We start from the raw sequence: 17,707 nt of genomic DNA on the forward strand, positions 1-17,707 counted from the left end.
ACCATTACCAATAAGACCTTTATTTGGTGAGACCAGAAAACACAAACACTTGCCTTGAGACAATTAGCTAGCATGACCCTGAAAGGAATTTAAAGATCAATGAACCAGTAAATAAAGAAAGGAGCTACCATATTGGCAAAGGAAGGTGACCCTTATCATCAAGATGAGCTAGCGTTTCTGCTCAAGAGATCTTCAGGGAGAATATCTGAGACCCGGGAGTCACCGAGATGCCTCTTCGGGCCTCTGCGCCCCATGGTGACAGCGGATGGGCAAATTGCAGCAACCACAGCCAGGAAGAAAAATGCAATCAAGGATCACGCCCCTCAAGACAGGAAGTATGGATCCAAAACTGTGGGAGTCTAGAATGGGTGATGGAGAAGGGAGCTGACAAGTTCCATTTACTGCTGAGATCACCCACGACAGCAGAGACTGTAGCTTTTCCCACAGTTCTCCTTCAGGTCTTTCCTTCTTACTGTGGTAGCGAGCACAAACATAAACGTTGCCATTTTAGCTCTTTGACGTGTACGGTTCAGCAGTCTTCAGCAAGTCCATGTTGCTATGTGGCCATCACCACCATCCCCCTCCAGAACTCGTAGCCATTGAAACTCTAAATCCATTAAATGACTCCCATCCCCGCAGTCCCTGGAAACCACCATTCTACTCTCGGTATCTATGATTTTGACTACTGTAGGTACCTCACTGGTACAGATTCAGACAGTATTTGTCTTTGTGTGACTGGCTTCTTTCACTGAGTGTAATGTCCTCGAGGCTCATTCATGCTGTAACATGTGACAGAACTTCCTTCTTTTTTAAAGGCTGAATAATAATCCACTGCGTGCATATATCACATTCTGCTTATCCATTCATCCATCTTTGGGTGCTTCGCCTTTTAGCTATTGTGAATCATGCTGCCAGGAATATGGGCGTACAAAGATCTCTTTGAGCTCCTGCCTTCATTTCTTGGCTATATACTCAGAAGTGGAATAGCTGGTTCATTTTACGTCTTTTTAATAGTCTGTGGCTGGCCACCAGCATGCAGATGAAGACGGAGCTGGTTTAACGTGACCGTGAGTAGACACCAGTGGTGGCAGTGGGGATGGAGCTCTGGGTGCCCGTGTCATGTTGTCATGTCCTCGAGTGGATTCTAGGCGCAGCGGATGGACAGTTGCCACGCAAGCTGTCAGTGTCCCACTGCAGAGCCTGCTTCGCCTCCTTGCCTCAGTTTTGCGTGTGTGTGTTTGTTTTATTTGGTGGCGTTTTTGCTTGCTGGCTTGTTTTTTTAGAATGCAGTGTGATTTTTTTCAGTGTGTGCAGGGCAGCCTGGAAATGTTGGGGGAAATTCTCCTGCAGGAATCCGAAACCCAAGGGAATATCCTGTTCTCCGGAGAAACAATTCCGAGGAGCGTCCATGTCAGCCTCGGGCGTCTGCAGCCCGTCTGCGCCCCGTCCGGCGGTGAGGAGAGCCCAGCAGCACAAGGACAGTACCCCTCCTTCTATCTCATCACTCAACGTCTGGGGATTTCCTCCCAAACAGACCACATGCGCTCAAGCCACGGGTACTGCTCTAGAATGAACCCCAAAGAGGACGACCGGTCAAAATCCCCACCTGTTCTTACGGCTGGGTAAGAATCGCCAAAATATTATATACATAAAAGGCAAAATAACCAGCATTTGATTTTAGGTCTTTGGTTTATTAACCTTCCAGAATTTAGAGCTTCTGATTTTTATGTATTTATTTATTTCTTCTGGGGAATAGAGCTCTGTCAGGTCATTACACAGAAGAAATCATGCTTTTCCTTAAGCTTTTCCCTTCCAAAGCTGGGGAGGAGAGGTAATAGAAAAATTAGAAATATGCAGAGAAATCTAACAGATGAAAAATGTTCCTGTGTACTTATTTCCAACCAAATAAAAGGAGATAGCAGCAGATTTAATGATGGTGATGACCAGGTTTTACTGCTGTTTCTGAATTCATGACGTAGACACAACCTTGAGATTTGCCTAAATCATAAATTTATCAAATGCACAGAGTCATTGGGGTATTTTTTGGTCGGGCTGTAATTGCTCACCAGTTGATATTTCACGTCTAATTAACTTGGTTTCTTTCAGAGTGGTAGAAACCTCGGAGCAGTCAGAGACACTGGAAAACTTATTTACTATGTGCATCCACATTTTGAAATGAAAAGGTCATATGATAAAAATGGTTGATCTTAATAAGCTTTGCTTAATTTCATATTTCATCATCTTTGAGATGTCCCAGGAGGGAATGCCAAGGAAACTCTTAATGGTTATGATCGTGATGATTCACGTTTCAAATTATAATGATTCTCTTCATTTTAGACAACTTATTTGACAGGTTCATAATAGTGGCATTTTTTTGAGAATACTGGGAGTTTTAATAAGCTAGGTTTATTTCAGCCTATTCCTGCATTTTGTACCAAATGATGGTAAGAAAGTAATAATTGATATTTATTTTTTTCCTTTTGGTTCCCATCTGGCATGGATTGAATTTTGTTGCCCTCAAATTCTCATGTTGAAGCCCTAACCCCCAATGTGACAGTATTTGGGCCTTTAGAGAGATAATTAAGGTTAAATGAGGTCATCAAGTGGGGCCCCAATCTGATAAGAGATAAGATAAAAAGAGAAAGACCAGAGCGTTCTTGCACTCTCTCTCTCTCTCAGTGCATGGAGAAGCCCTACGAGGACACAGCAAAAAGCAGCTGTCTGCAAGCCAGGAGGAGGAGAGCTGTCACCAGGAACCAGCCCTACTCACAACTTGATCTCGGAATTCCAGCCTCCAGGACGGTGAGAACACCAATTTCTGTTGTTTCAGCCACCAGCTGTGGCATTCTGTCATGGCAGCCTGAGTGGACTGAGGCCCCATCACTCCTGGGATGTGTGTTCCTGGGCACAGATACTCTTATTCAGCTCTGTACACCCCAAAGCACTAGGACGATGTCTTCAATAGGTGGATGCGTACTTATTGCATTTAGGTCTATTTGAGAAATGTCTACGGAGAGCATGCAAAGGCGTGAGCTCCACAGCTTGGGGACGAGCAAGTCCCAGACCTCACTGTTAGGGGCTTTGCTCCCAGCAATGAGCAAATGCGGGACTTGGGTATCTGTCCCACACACAGCACACAGCCAGAGCAGAGCACCAGAGAACAGACAGAAGGATCCACTTATTTCATGGTAGGTTTTCTCCTGAAGATCCATATGTTTTAAGACCTCTGATTACATCAATGCTTCCATCAGTCCAAGCATCACAGGGAAAGTCAATCTGATCCTATCAGTGTCAAGGGTGCTGCTGGAGGTGGCCTCCCTCATCTCACAGCAGCTCTAGCAGAGCCACCTGTGGTCCTGGTTCCTCAGGCAGCCTGCCGGGATTTGTACTCAACCCCCACGTGAGGGTTCTGGGCATTGAGTGTGGTAAGGTCTCTCTTTGCACCTCCCTCCCATGGAAGTGCCCCATCATCGGCTGGGCCCTGCCTCCCACCCTCCACACCTGCCCAGGCCTCCCTCTCAAAGGAACAGAGTGGGACACGGGAAAAATCCTGTGACATTGAATTAGCAGCCACTTCTGAACCTTGAAAGTGAAAGGGTCCATAATTGACCTTGCAGGGACCGCCTCAGTGGCGGGGAAAGATAGAACACAGCAATCTGTTCCTCTTCTGAGACGGTCCCTTCCTTTGCCCCATGTCCCCACTGGCCCCATCTGAATGTCATCTCTTCAAATGCAGGAATAGGAAGACATCTGTGCCCCAGTGTGATCTGGGATGTCTTCACCACCACCGGAGAGATGGACGTTCTCAGCTCTCAGAAGCTGTGTTAAACATTATCAGAATTTGTCTGCTAAGGAAACAATTTGGGCTGAGTAGCTAACTCCTTAGACACCTTAGCCTGAAGGACATCCAGAAACGACTTCACTCATGCTTTGAAGAGGGGACAGTCAGGGCGCCGTGCTGGCCCAACCATTCTTCGCCTCCCCTGGGATCACTTTACTGCATACTTAGAACCCGGAAAGGGAAAGAGAGAAACAAAGCAAGAGAAATAAAGGGGGGGGTGCCATTTTAGAGGAAGAATATTCAAATAAAAAAATCTACAGAAGATGGGGGGGTAAACAGAAGGGGGAATGAACCACGAGAGACTATGGACTCTGGGAAACAAACTGAGGGCTTCAGAGGGGAGGGGGTGGGAGAATGGGATAGGTCAGAGATGGGTATTAAGGAGGGCACGTATTGCATGGTGCACTGGGTGTTAGACGCAAGTAATGAATCATGGAACATTGCATCAACAACTGGGGATGTACTGTATGGTGACTAACATAACATAATAAAAAATTATTATTAAAAAAATCTACAGAAGATAAAAATTAACAGCTGTGGTCCCACAGCATAACCCTACTTCAAGTGGAAGGAAGTAAATGAATGACATCTTTGGGTCCCATCTGGAAACACAGAGCACGATCTGGAGGAAGAACTGAAGACCAGACTCTTTTGAGTGATGATAAAGGAATAGTAACTTTGAGTTTCCAGGATCAATGAGTGGAGGGGTGTGGACATGAGAGGAAAGGGTTCAGAAGGGCTGGGGAGGGAGAGGAGTCCAAACCTGCCCATGAGACACTCTCAGGGAAAGAACTCACTCCTGCCAGTGCATTTCTGAGGACCAAAATCTCAGGCCGTGCTAGCTCAAACTCTGTTCATCTCAGCATGCAAACAAAATGGTTTTCTTTCCAGAATCTTCCTCTGCTAGCTCTGAAAGGGCTGTAAAATTTCTATACATATTATCTTATGTTGCTGGTGCTTTGGGGCAATGACAGAAGAGGGAACGTGTCCGGTGTAGGGCAGACGCTGAGATGGAGAGAAAGCAGAAGCATCAGGTAGGTGAGGACCGTGTGAAGGCAGGTCAGCAACACCAGGGCCCTCGGAGAGAGCAGAGGAAGGTCATCGGGAATTCCCTAGGGCACCGTATTCACTTTCTGTGGTTGCTGTGACAAATTAGCACACATATAAACACATATTTTCTGCCTTATGATTCTAGAAGTCAGAAGTCTCCTTGGGCTACAGTCGGGGTGTTGGCAGGGCTGTGTTCCCTCTGGAGTCGCTGCAGGGAGAATCCATTCCTCATCGTTTCCAGCTTCTAGAGAAGCATGTCTGCAAGGTCCCTGTTACTGTGTAAATTAACATATTCACAGGTTCTTAGGATTAGAATGTGGGCATCCTTAGGGGCCATTGTTTTGCCAACAGCGGAGAACGTCCCAAAGTGCATGAGATCACGGTGATAGGCATCCAATTTGATTGAAGATTGATTTAACTTATCTGAGTTACAACAGGAGGCGCAGCTCTTAGCTGGTATTGGCATTTTTGAGGCTCCAAAGAACATGTGATGTGAATGGGGCGCTCTTTAAAGCTCTGTGTGCCGTCCTAGAATTTACCACGTATGTTCCCTCCGGAGAGCAGATTGTACTCTCATAATAATTCTCTGACGTGGACATCACCATCTCACTGATGCAAGCATGCCCAAGGGGAAGAGACCGGAAAAATTCTTTATTAGAGATATTCTATGGAATTAAAAGACATTTAAGAAGAGCAAATCAATGTTTACATTGGTCGAGATATGCATTCTTTGTCCATGTATATATTCTAATTTTGTATATTTATGATACCTTTAAAATAGGTTATATCCTATGCATTCCATTAAAATCTTGTCATGTAGGGGCACCTGCATGTCTCAGTCGGTGATGCATCTGCCTTCAGCTCAGATCATGATCTCAGGGTCCTGGGATCGCATCCCACATCAGGGTCCCTTCTCAGTGGGGAGCCTGCTTCTTGCCCTCCCGCTCACCCTCTCTCTCTCTGTCAAATAAATAAATAAAATCTTTATTTTTTTTAATGTTTTTTTTTATTACGTTATGTTAGTCACCATACAGCACATCCCTGGTTTCTGATGCAAGGTTGGATGATTCATTAAATCTTTAAAAAATAAAATAAAATCTTGTCACATACACTTATGTGCAGGATACCGCAGTCACTAATACTGTGGCAGGCTATGAGGGTTTCATTTGTGAATTTAGACTTGCTTCGCTCACATAATAATGCTTTGTGAAGATTCCATCAGGTCATAGAAGAAACTTTTATGGACCACATGCTGGTTCTTGTTCATTTGTTTCTTTTTGCTGTCTTTCCCTTCTCTGCTGAGATCTTTTATCTTTCCATTTGTTTGAACAATGCTTGCCATTCTTGGAGCATTTTATAAAAGCTGCTTTAAACTCAGTCTTTGACAGATATTGTCAACATGTGTGCCATTTTGGCATTGATGTCTACTGAGTGCCTCTTGCCATGTAGTTGATATATTTCTGGTTCTTCATATGCTGAGTAATTTTGGATTGTATTCTGGGCACTTTGAATATTATGTTATTGAACTTTTGAATCTTTTTTAAAGCCTCTGGAGAATATTGATGTTCCCTGTTAGTAAAAAATGATGAAAGAAGACAATTCAGTCACACAAACAAACTTCACACAACACTTCATGGAGTGGGAGGTCTCCTTTCAGAGAACTGCAAAACAGGGAGGAAAGCAGGAAGCTTTTATAGGATAAAAAATAAGGAACAAGGAAGTCAATGTAGAGCCCAGGGCTGGCTTGGCACCTGGGAACTGGCTGAGTGGATATACTGTGTTTCGGGCCAAGTGGAACGTTTCGGGGGACACGAAAGTTATCTACGTGTTGGTTTGCTAAAGTGGCATCCTGGGCAAGAGTGGGTCCATCTAAGGTCTAGAAATTTCTTTCAGCCCTGCTCTAGTAGGCAGTCACTGTCTAGGCTGCCGGTCATGTCCTGTTTTCCGTGGCCCTGGTTTGAACATCCGTTCCATTCTCACAGCCTATGTAGCGCTGTTCTGATCCGAGGCCGTGTGTGTGAGTGACACTGTCTGGGACCTAGGCGGGTGCCCAGCCCTTAGTTCAGTTCTTACACTCTCTTGTGTGCTGCTTTAGGTAAGACCCGTGCGTGTGTGCCTTGAGGCTGAGCCCTGGAATAAGTGAAACACTCCTGGGGCTGCTTTTCCAAGGTCTTCTCTTCCCACAATCTTCTCCAGTCTGTCTACTTCCTTAAAGTTCCCCTACAGAATCCTGAAAACCTAGAATTGATTTATCCTACTCTGCCGTGTACTTCCCAAGATGGTGCCCACAATTAAGGTCAAGTGACATGAGGACGTAAAACAAGGAAACAAAGATATACATGCACCTTCCTAGGTCAACACTCCTCTGCTCAACGAGGAAGGTGCTCTCCCTCGTCGATTGGGTCCCTGTGGGCCCACTGCTGTTGTCCCTCTGGGAGACATCTTTGTTGCTCCTTGAACTTGAACTGGAGAGCTTCTCCTGCAGGTCTCTTTGTCCACCCTGGTGCCTAGGCTGGGTTTCCGGCTACGAGAAGTAGTGAGGTTGCCATCAGTTTAAATGGAACACCGAATTCTGGTCTTCTTTACCAGTCCACCTGGTACCGTTTACCTTCTGGAGCTCTCAGACCACTGACCCCTGTGTTCTGTCCACTCTCACAGCTGCACTCATGGGGCAGGCAGGGTGGAGGGTGCCTCCTCTGAGTCACCTGGACCTAGATCCCTGGTACGTGCTCCACAGCCTAGCCTCCGCATCCTGGAATTCAAATAATCCCTGTCTTCTAACTGGAAGTGAACTCGGCAGAGTTTTTCATGTGGTTTACTTAACTTGTTGCTCACGTGATACTCATTACTCCACCCCTTTTGCAGAGGAAGAGATTCAAACAAAGACCCTGATCCATAGAGCTGTTACACCTCGGAAGAGATGCAAACCTTTACCTTCCAGTTTTGAGTTAGCGGCTTTAGTGCCATTCCTGGAATTCTTTACAAGCAATATAATCGGCTGCGACACCTATTATTGTGGGACCAAGATTTTCCTCCTGGGACAAGAAATCATATGTTTTGCATGAAACAGAATTCTCTTCCCCTGGACTTAAATTAAGATGAAGATGATGATTTCGGTGGGAACCAAGTAAAGTCAAATATGTAATTACTTTAAAAAAATGTGTGTGTATATTCTCCCTCAAACCTATTGATATATCCATCAAGATAAAAGGATAACCACTATCACACTCTACTTTCCAGATCTTGGTATTTCTGTATTTATTCTTCATATATCCGTATGGCTTTTCCTTAGGGAACTTTATAATGAAAAGTAGCAAGATCTCAGGTTGAGTTTATCAAACTGTATTTCTCTAATAGAAAACACTGTTTTATTTCCTTGGGGTCTGATAAAAAAAAACATGAAATGAGGTGTTTTATTTTTCCTTTATAGAAAAAAATATTACTGGAGCACCTGGGTGGCTCAGTCGTTAAGCGTCTGCCTTCGGCTCAGGGCATGATCCCAGTGTTTTGGGATCGAGCCCCAGATCAGGCTCCTCCGCTGGGAGCCTGCTTCTCCCTCTCCCACTCCCCCTGCTTGTGTTCCCTCTCTCGCTGGCTGTCTCTCTCTGTCAAATAAATAAATAAAATCTTTAAAAAAGAAAAAAAAAAGAAAAAATATTACTGGGATGGCTAATCATAATTATATAACTTCTGAAACAGAAAACTGAAATAAATGAATACATATTTTCTAACTTTTGTATATACATAAACCTTCCTAAGTACCATCTTTTCATATTGAGAAATAGGGATTTTATACTTTTCTACTAAAGTTGAAAATGGAAAGTCCTGTTTTAAAAACTCTGAAAATGAAAGCCCTCTCACTAGAACTCCCCTGATGGAACTTGCTGGAGGCATCTGGTGTCTCTGAATTTTAATAATCTCTTTATAAAAAAGTTTTCTTTTTTATCACCCACATGGAATGGAAGCATTTGTTTCCAATCTTGCATCGTCCTGCACGAAATCAGAATAATAAACCCGGCCCTCCGCATTCCGCCCGAGGCTTAGAGAAGTAGGCCCTGCCAACCCTCCTTGTCCTTTGAAAAACACTCCCGGGAGGCTTCTTGCACACCTTGGAGGCTTCCAGGCTCGTCTTTGCAGTTTTCCTTTCCGAAAGGATGAAGCTGAAAAATATATTAGAGGAGGAAAAGAAACAGATTTGGCGTATGCTTAAGTAATGGAATCTCAGCTTTGGCACCGGAGGGAAGAAAGGGTTCAGGAGAATCGTTGTCTTAAGTAAACCTCCTGTTTTTAAAACCTAAGAAACGAGAAACAGTCCCTCGCTTTTTTCCTTCGTGTGTTTGGGCGAAAGCATCATTCTCATGCTGGTGACAGTGCAGAGCAGACTGTCGCCTGGGAGAGTGGGAGCCAGCGGCCCGCGAGCCCCCTGCGGCCTCCTCCCCTTGGTGGCACCGTGTCGCTCGGCCCCTCCAGAAAAGCTCCTGGTAAAAATGAGTGCGAGGGGTTTGCAGCAAAGCTATTCATGTAAATGTGTTTCCAGATGGTTATATTCTCCGTTGTAAGTTCCTATTTCTGCTTACTAGACAACACGGTTGTCATGACAAAATAAAACATACACGACAATGGAATTGCTGACTGTCCAGCAGACGTGAGTAGCACCATTATATCTTCACCTTAATTCCAGTAAATTCAAAAAAGAGAAAATGCATCTGAGTGCCAAACTAGATGTCTCCAAAAAGTCCTTTCTAATTGTAACGTTACGTGATTCTAGAAAACTAGGTAGAAGCGATACCTAATCTAAATTACAGTACATAGAACCAGGGGCACCTGGGTGGCACAGCCGGTTAAGCACCCAACTCTTGACTGAGGCTCAGGTCCTGAGGTCAGGGTCCTGGGATCGAGCCCGCCCCACGTTGGGCTTCTCCCCCCACAGGGAATCTGTTTCTCTCCCTCTGCTCCTTCCCGTGCTGATGTTTGTTCTCTCTAAAATAAATAAATAAATCTTTGAATATATCTATAAAAACAAATATTATATTTATGATTATTTTATGTGTAATTTCATATGTATTACCGCATTATACATACGTGCACGTGTGCATGTGTATAGATGTTCAGGTAGCTGTAACCCCCACGAGACTTTTATTTTATTTTTTTTAAAGATTTTACTTATTTATTTGACAGAGAGAGAAACAGCCAGCGAGAGAGGGAACACAAGCAGGGGGAGTGGGAGAGGAAGAAGCAGGCTCCCAGCGGAGGAGCCTGATGGGGGACTTGATCCCAGAATGCCGGGATCACGCCCTGAGCCGAAGGCAGATGCTTAACCGCTGTGCCACCCAGGCGCCCCAACCCCCCACGAGACTTTTATAGTGTTTGCCGTCTTTGTCAAATTATGTTGTGTTTCCAGTATTTAAAACATTTACTCTTTGAATCTCATTGACGTTGAGCTCCCACATTGATACCCGGGCATTTGATTGTATGAGGAATCTATTCAGCAGAGAACAGCTTTAGCCTGGTAGAATGATAACTTCTGAATCAACTAGGACTTAAATGCTGACATTTAGCTGAATTGTTAACCCAAATTTCATCTTAAATTAAGGAGCAAAATGGGCAGTCGGTGAAGCATCTGCCTTCAGCTCAGGTCATGATCTCAGGGTCCTGGATCGAGTCCCGGGTTGGGCTCCCTGCTCAGCGGGGAGCCTGCTTCTCACTCTCCCTCTGCCCCTCTTCCTGCACGCTCTCTCTCTCTCTCTATCAAATAAATCAATAAAATCTTTAGAAAATAAATTAATTAGGGAGAAATTAAGGAAAACAACTCAGACTTCTGCTTAAACATTCACAATGCAGTACTTCTTTTACTGAGCCCTTGTGACGATCACGCAGTTATGACGTAACGGCATCTATGAAGGAGANAGAAATTAAGGAAAACAACTCAGACTTCTGCTTAAACATTCACAATGCAGTACTTCTTTTACTGAGCCCTTGGTGACGGTCACGCAGTTATGACGTAACGGCATCTATGAAGGAGGTGGGCTGAGACTGACCCGTGCCTGTCGCATGAGATGTCATTCCGCTGCTGTGCAGAGAGATGAAGACGCTTGTTTACTGAAGGTGCCCAGGACGCGGGCTTGCTGGGACCACAGCCTAGGGAGCTGGGGAGACAGAGCTGGGGCCAGTCCAGTCTGCACGCACCCGTCCACATGGGCAGTCATTCGTTGATGCTGTTATTTCTGAACATTACAGGAAAAACTCATTTTTTTCTTGATTATTTCAAAGTTGCTATAGGAAATTTGTAAGTAAAAGAAAAAACGAATTTACCCACATCTCACCATCTTGATAAGCCATTGGTGATGATTTGATGATTTGATTCTTACAAGTGATTTTCTATGAAAAAAATATATACATATGTGTCTGTATGTGTGTATATATATGTACACAGAGAGAAATTTATGTTTTGAAAGTGAAGTTTCCATAANATACATATGTGTCTGTATGTGTGTATATATATGTACACAGAGAGAAATTTATGTTTTGAAAGTGAAGTTTCCGTAAGTTGGCACTTTGTGTGTGTGTGTGTGTGTGTTTTCACATCACTACCATAAATGTTTCCTGTGTGAGTGGCAGGTGAATGTCAAGTTCTGAAATTTGGGAGTGCAGCGTGGACAGGAGGCTGTGGGCCACTGGGACCATGGGTGTGGGTTCAACAGCTCAGGGGGAGGAACAGTGTGCCATTTGTATGTTAGTCACCTGCTGTATGCCCCATTACAGACCTCCTCTTTCTTTGTAAGGACTCTTTGCATCCTCATTGTGGCTCCTGGTTTAGAGCCAGGGAGGTGAGCAGGGAGGTGAGTCCCTTGCACAGATCTGCAGACTTACTTACAACACAGACCCCTAAATGTGCAGCTTAGCTCACCTTAAAAGTACTGTATTTATCAAAAGGAAGCCCAGAGCATGCTTTCATCATCCCGCTCATTCTTCCGTGTTCCACTGGCAGCCCCCAGCAGATCTCTCTCCGGAGCCCCGTGCACGGGAATGCATGAGCTCTTACAGGGGAGGGCTGCTGCTACCACGGTGTCGGCCAAAACATGGCCCATGTTCTCTCCCGCCAACACCCGTGGGAGGCGCCTTCTTGCCGCATGTTGGCCATGTTGGATCTGGTCAGTCCTTTTACACTGCTATCAATGTGATGCGTGAAAAATATGTCCTGTTGCTTTCATCCCATTTCCATTGTGATCAGTGGACTGCATAGCCTGCCACGTGTGCATTGCCCATCAGGATCTCTTCGGCAATTGCTGTCTCTATGTTCTCTTCTACCTGTGGCGTTGTCTTTTTTATAGCTTTTTCATAAAAAAGAATAGTAATAACTATCTTCTGGACACTTCCTATGGCCCAGTCATAGTGCTGAGGACTTGATAGACATTACTTAATTAGATGCTCAAAATGTCCCAATGAAGTGGAATAATCATCACCTCCCATTTTGCCGATTCACATACTAAGGTGCAAGGAGGTGAAATTACTTGACTAAGATCACAGAGTTAAGGATTGCACAGTGCCTGGCAAATAGGAAAGTAGGTCCTCACTGAGTGGTAGCTAATATTATGTCCTATATTACTACATCCCTGTTTCCCCTCTCTTTTTCCCTCCCTCCCCTGCTCTCTAATTTTTTAAGATTTTATTTTTTTAGAGAAGTTTAGGTTCACAGCAAAAGTGAGAGGAAGGCACAGAGAGTTCCCATATTCCCCAGCCCCACACATGCACAGCCTCCTCCATTATCAGCAACGCCCCCCCCAGCACATTTGTTACAATCAGCAAACCTATACGGATAGCCATAATCACGCAGAGTCCATGGGTATGTTAGGGTTCGCTGTGGCACTCCCGGACCTGTACATGCTGTGGGTCTGGACAAATGTTTAATGATATGCATCTATCATTACAGGGTCACGCAGAGTATTTTCGCTGCCCTAGAAATCCTGTGATCTGCTACTCATCCCTCACTCCTCCCAACCCCTGGTGACCACTCTCTTTCTACCGTCTCCATAGTTTTGCCTCTTCCAGAATGTCAGAGAGTTGGAATCACACAGAATGTAACCATTTCAGATTGGCTTCTTTTACTCTTAATGCATTTAATTTTCCTGTATGATTTCTCTGTCTTGACAGCTCATTTCTTTTCTGTGCTGAACAATATTCCATCGTCTGGAGGTGACCGCTTATTTATCCATTTACTGAAGGAAATCTTCGTTTCTTCTAAGTTTGGCAATTATGAATAAAGCTGTTATAATCATGGGTGTGCAGGTTTTTGCAGGTTGTGTCTATAGACGTATGTTTTCAACTCATTTGTTCATTTGTGTAAGTATCAGAGAGGATGATTGCTAGACCGCATGGTAAAACTATGTTTCATTTCATGAGAAACCAGCAAACTGTTTTCCAAAGTGGCTCACCATGTTGCATTCCCAGCAGCCACGTCTAAGAAAGCCTGCTCCACATCGCCGTATCCTGGCCAGCACCTTGTGCTGTCAGTGTTTTGCATTTTGGCCAATCTACTGGGTGTGTGGTGGTATCTCGTTGTTTTAAATTGCCATTCCCCAGTGACATCGGGTGTGGAACATCTCCTCATATGGTCATCTCCATCTGCATCCCTTCTTTAGTGACTTTCAAGACTTGTGCCCATTTTTAAAATAGGTTGCTTGTTTTCATGTTAATTTTAAGAGTTCTTTGTATATTTTGGGTAAAAGTCTTGTGTCATATAACTTTTGCAAATATTTTCTCCCACTCTGTGGCTGGCTTTTAATTCTCTTGGGAGTGTCTTTCTCAGAGTGGAAGCTTTTAATTTTAATGAAATCCAGCTTGTCAATTATTCCTTTCGGGGATCGTGTCTTTCCTGTTATATCTACAAAGTTATCTCCAGGTCCTAGGCCATCTAGTTTTCACAGAGCTTGATAGTTTAGGGTTTTACATTTTGATCTATGATCCATTTTGATATAACTTTTGTCAAGGGTCCTTCTAGATTCAATGTTTTTGCACGAGAATGTCCATTTGTTCTGCCCCATGTATTGAGGGCACTGTCTTTGCCCCATTGTGTTGTCTTTGCTCCTTTGTCACAGATCGGTTGAGTATATCTATGTGTCTGAGTTGCCTTTTTAAGGGGATTTTAGAAGCCCTAACCCATTATGAACATTAACCTGTTGTTGAGGGTACATGTTGCAAACGTCTTCTAGACTATTGCTTGTTTTAATTTTAATGGGGACTTTCAGACAGAAGATCTTACTTCTAACTGTATAATCTCTTAATTCTTTCTTTCTTTTACATCTCTGTGCTTTCTACCTTGCACAGAAAGGCATAAGTTATAAAGGTATCATTTTAATTTTTCTTCCGACAGTCTCATCATGTTCTTTTTCTATTATGTGAATCTTCACGGTTATTATTTTGTGGATGATAAACAGTAGGACAGATTCAAATTTAATTTTCCTGAAACCAATAGTCCATTTTTCTAAAAGATATGAGATGTAGTACGTATTTTCCCTGCTGTGTTGCAATGACATTTTTTATCATATACTTGGGGTAAGGTCTTCTTCACCGATATCCTAGCACGGGTTTTCTGTTTTTACCTGCCCTATAAATTGTGCCACCAGTGTGTGGGGTTCCCTGAGAAGCACTGTGTCTTCTTGCCGGGTGCGGCATTGATTCCCAGATTGAATTGAGTTGAGAAGCTGACGTGCTCACCCCCAGGTCACAGAGTGCCTCTCCAGTGATTCACGCTCCCCTCCCCCGTTGTTAGAGATTTCACATGCATGACTCAGGTATTGGCGGGATTATCTCCTTACTTTTCTTTCAGCGGAATTATGACATTTTTGTTATAAAGCATTTTCATGTCTTATTCTGGAAAGGAGACAAGTCACTGTTTCTAGTTCTTCTTATCGCTGTTCCGCTCCATTTGCAGAGGGCTTTCGCTCATCCTCCCGGATTTCCCCCTCCAATTACACAGTCGGTAAATGTCAATTTTCTCTAACTTATTTATTTTTATGCTCATCACAGTGGTGAGAATGTCCAGGTCAGTGGTAACCACAGCACAAAGACCAGAAGTCCTTGGCATCCATGAGAAGTTAGTGGAAGTGCATCTCTTCCCACACGCGTGGGACCGTTCACGTGGGATTCCAGCGGACAGCCCTTGTCTGTGTCAGGCACTCTCTTCTCTGCTCCCTCTTTGCTGAGTCTCTTTGAAGGAACAGTGCTGAGTTTTATCCCATGCTATTTCAGCATCTGAGATAATCATATGTACATAAATTTTCTATCTGAGTATGCTAATGTAATTAATTCCATTAATACATCGCCCCACCTTTTAATAACCTTGAAAAGTAAGTGTTGTCGTACCTACTCTTGCAGATCCTTGCACTGTGGTTTGGAGAAGGTCGTTAGCTCAGCCCTGATGACAGCCATTAAGTGGCAGAGTCAGGATGAAAGCAGTTTTGTCTGGCCCCAAAGGTCATGACCCACCCTGCCAGGAGGCCTAGGGTAACAATATTCTTTTAGCCATCCCTCCAGACTGTGAGCACCAGGGTCTTTTAAGAGGGACCAAGGGCAGGGAGATGTATGTGTATGGAGCGTCCTGGGAGACAGCCTGTGTGCTGCCCTGTGCACGGTCCCACCGGGCAGTCCTGGGGGAGCTGGGGTGGGGGTGAGCCACCTGCAGGGATTCCTCAGCCACAGAGCCACCTGCCCCCAGGTGAGAGACTGTCCAGGCCACCACTGCATCCCTGGGGGGAACATGGGGAGATGGCATCCTGCTTTTGGCCAAGGGTGGCTGGTTTCCCTTACTCTTCTCTCCTTAGGGGGAGGCAGCCAGTGTCCCTGCTAAGCTGAGGCCCTGAGACACACTTTGTCAGGAGTCGGCATGGTCTTTGGGTTGGCTGTAGGCAATTCCATGTTGTGGAGCCCCTGCCCCCACGCTTGGCCTGGACCTTGCTCCTCCTGGGCACAGTTTCTGTCGTTTACTATAACAGGTGCACCAGCTGGGCCCGTACCTGCCTGGAGAGCCCATCGGCCTCCCCCCAGTTTTTCCGTTGACTGACGTCCCGCCCTCCCCCCGCACCCCCGGCAGCCTGAGCAGACTACCACACCAGCGTGTGTGCTCCACCCCAGCGAGGAGCATCTCTTCCAGCCACGGAGCAGAGCGGCAGAGCAGAGGGCCTTCTCTCCCCTACCTCCGTGGCTGCCTTCCACACGCTGGACGACTGGCCTCCACAGGCTCATGTCTTCTGAGTTAGTTTGGCACATAAGCCCTTCTCTTTTCAAGGGGTTAAAACCCACACTATGCAAAACAGAATTCACCTTGTCTTCAGTGTAGACATGCCCAAAGTAGCCGTTCCTGTCCCTCCACGGCCGTAACTAGTAAATACAAACATCGATGTCCACACAGATGGAAGAATGTAGGGGAAACCTACCTGTGGAAACATGTACATGGATGCTGAGGCACACTCTCGTGCACACACGTTCACACACGCTCACACACACGCACATGTTCACACACAAGTTCGTGCACTCACACACACTCATGCACACGTACACGCTTGGGGACATGCACGGGTTCATGCACATACATGTTCGTGCACATGCACGCACACACACATATGCTCGTGCACACACTCATGCACACGCATGCACACACACGGACACGCTCATACACTGATACATACACACAAGTAGTAAGACACAAAGTGTCTCCGAGCGGGGGCGAACTGAGTGGTATTTAAGTCTCCTTTATTTGTCATATTAATGTCCGTGCTGTCGAGAGGCTGCGTTGGTGGCTCTCCCTTCTCCTAGCTTGATTTTTATTTATTGCCTTTCTGTTCGGTTGCTTTTGTCCAGAGATGGTGCAGTTGGGTTTAGAGCCATGACCGCATTCATTACCCCGCTCCCCGCGGTTCCGGTGCTGGGGAGACGCAGGGGAGCCGAGACTTACTGACACGGTGTTATTTCATTATCTCGATGGCCTTTCGCGAAAGGAGGAAGGAAGACTTCCAGGCAGCCTCCTCCATCTTGAGGCAACATTTTCCAGTCACCGTGTGTCTGGCTCTCGCCTTCCGTTCTGTGGGGTTTGCTGTCCTGGGTTTGCTCAGGCAAATGCGATTCCTCAGGCTTTGGAAGCTTGAGGACGCTCTGCGGTCTCTGCACAGCAGCCAGCTGCCTCCGCGTTTTCAGACGATCCCCGGGCTCACGGCCCAAATGTACGAGCTCTCAGATGTCCGCCTTCACCACAAGAAAGCAGAGTTGACAATGCAGTGCTCAATTTCAGGATGTAAAGGAAAGATTCCTCTTTCACCTCCCTTCGCTATACCAGCAAACCAGTGCATGGGTCTGCGCCCCATTCCTTTCTCTGGGGTCCCAGTGTTCTAAGTTGATGCCACGGACATTCCTAAAATCACCCACCCCGGTGTACAGCCAGAGTGCACCGACAAAGCCACGCTGCCCTCGCTGGGGCTGGCCAGCTCTGCTCTGGGACCCCGCGCTCAGGCCCATTGTTGTCACCTTCGATTCTGTCCCCCCGCTGAGCCCCAGCGCTGGACCACTGACCCCATGCCTTCCTCACTCCTCCTCCAAGGCTGCTGGGCCCTCAGGCACATGCCCGCGATCTAATGGTCGTTCCACAGAGACAGGCCATGCGAGCACGTTGTGCAGTGATATTTCATGCCCTGAACAAATGTGGGGCACCTTCCCTGCCCCACCTGTGGCTGCGTGGGGAGCCAAGTGCCCTGCGTGGCACTGAGCACAGTAAAGGGACAGAGAGCAGGGGACCACCTCCCCAAAGTGAACAGCTCACCTGGAAGG

The 17,707-nt window shown here is 45.8% G+C and overlaps 1 long non-coding RNA gene across 2 annotated transcripts; it reads left to right on the forward strand.

The window, feature by feature from the left end:
• Nucleotides 1–996: 996 nt before the first annotated feature.
• Nucleotides 997–8,045, forward strand: LOC109490946. Of its 2 annotated transcripts, none has more exons than XR_002144316.1 (4): nt 997–1,067; nt 1,351–1,622; nt 2,680–2,802; nt 7,757–8,045. It is a non-coding gene; the product is annotated as an uncharacterized LOC109490946 (long non-coding RNA). The 2 variants fall into 2 exon arrangements; XR_002144317.1 differs by lacking the exon at nt 7,757–8,045 and adding an exon at nt 3,737–4,051.
• Nucleotides 8,046–17,707: the final 9,662 nt, after the last annotated feature.

This window comes from Ailuropoda melanoleuca, chromosome 3, assembly GCF_002007445.2.
Source record: "Ailuropoda melanoleuca isolate Jingjing chromosome 3, ASM200744v2, whole genome shotgun sequence".
NCBI classification, from domain to species: domain Eukaryota; kingdom Metazoa; phylum Chordata; class Mammalia; order Carnivora; family Ursidae; genus Ailuropoda; species Ailuropoda melanoleuca.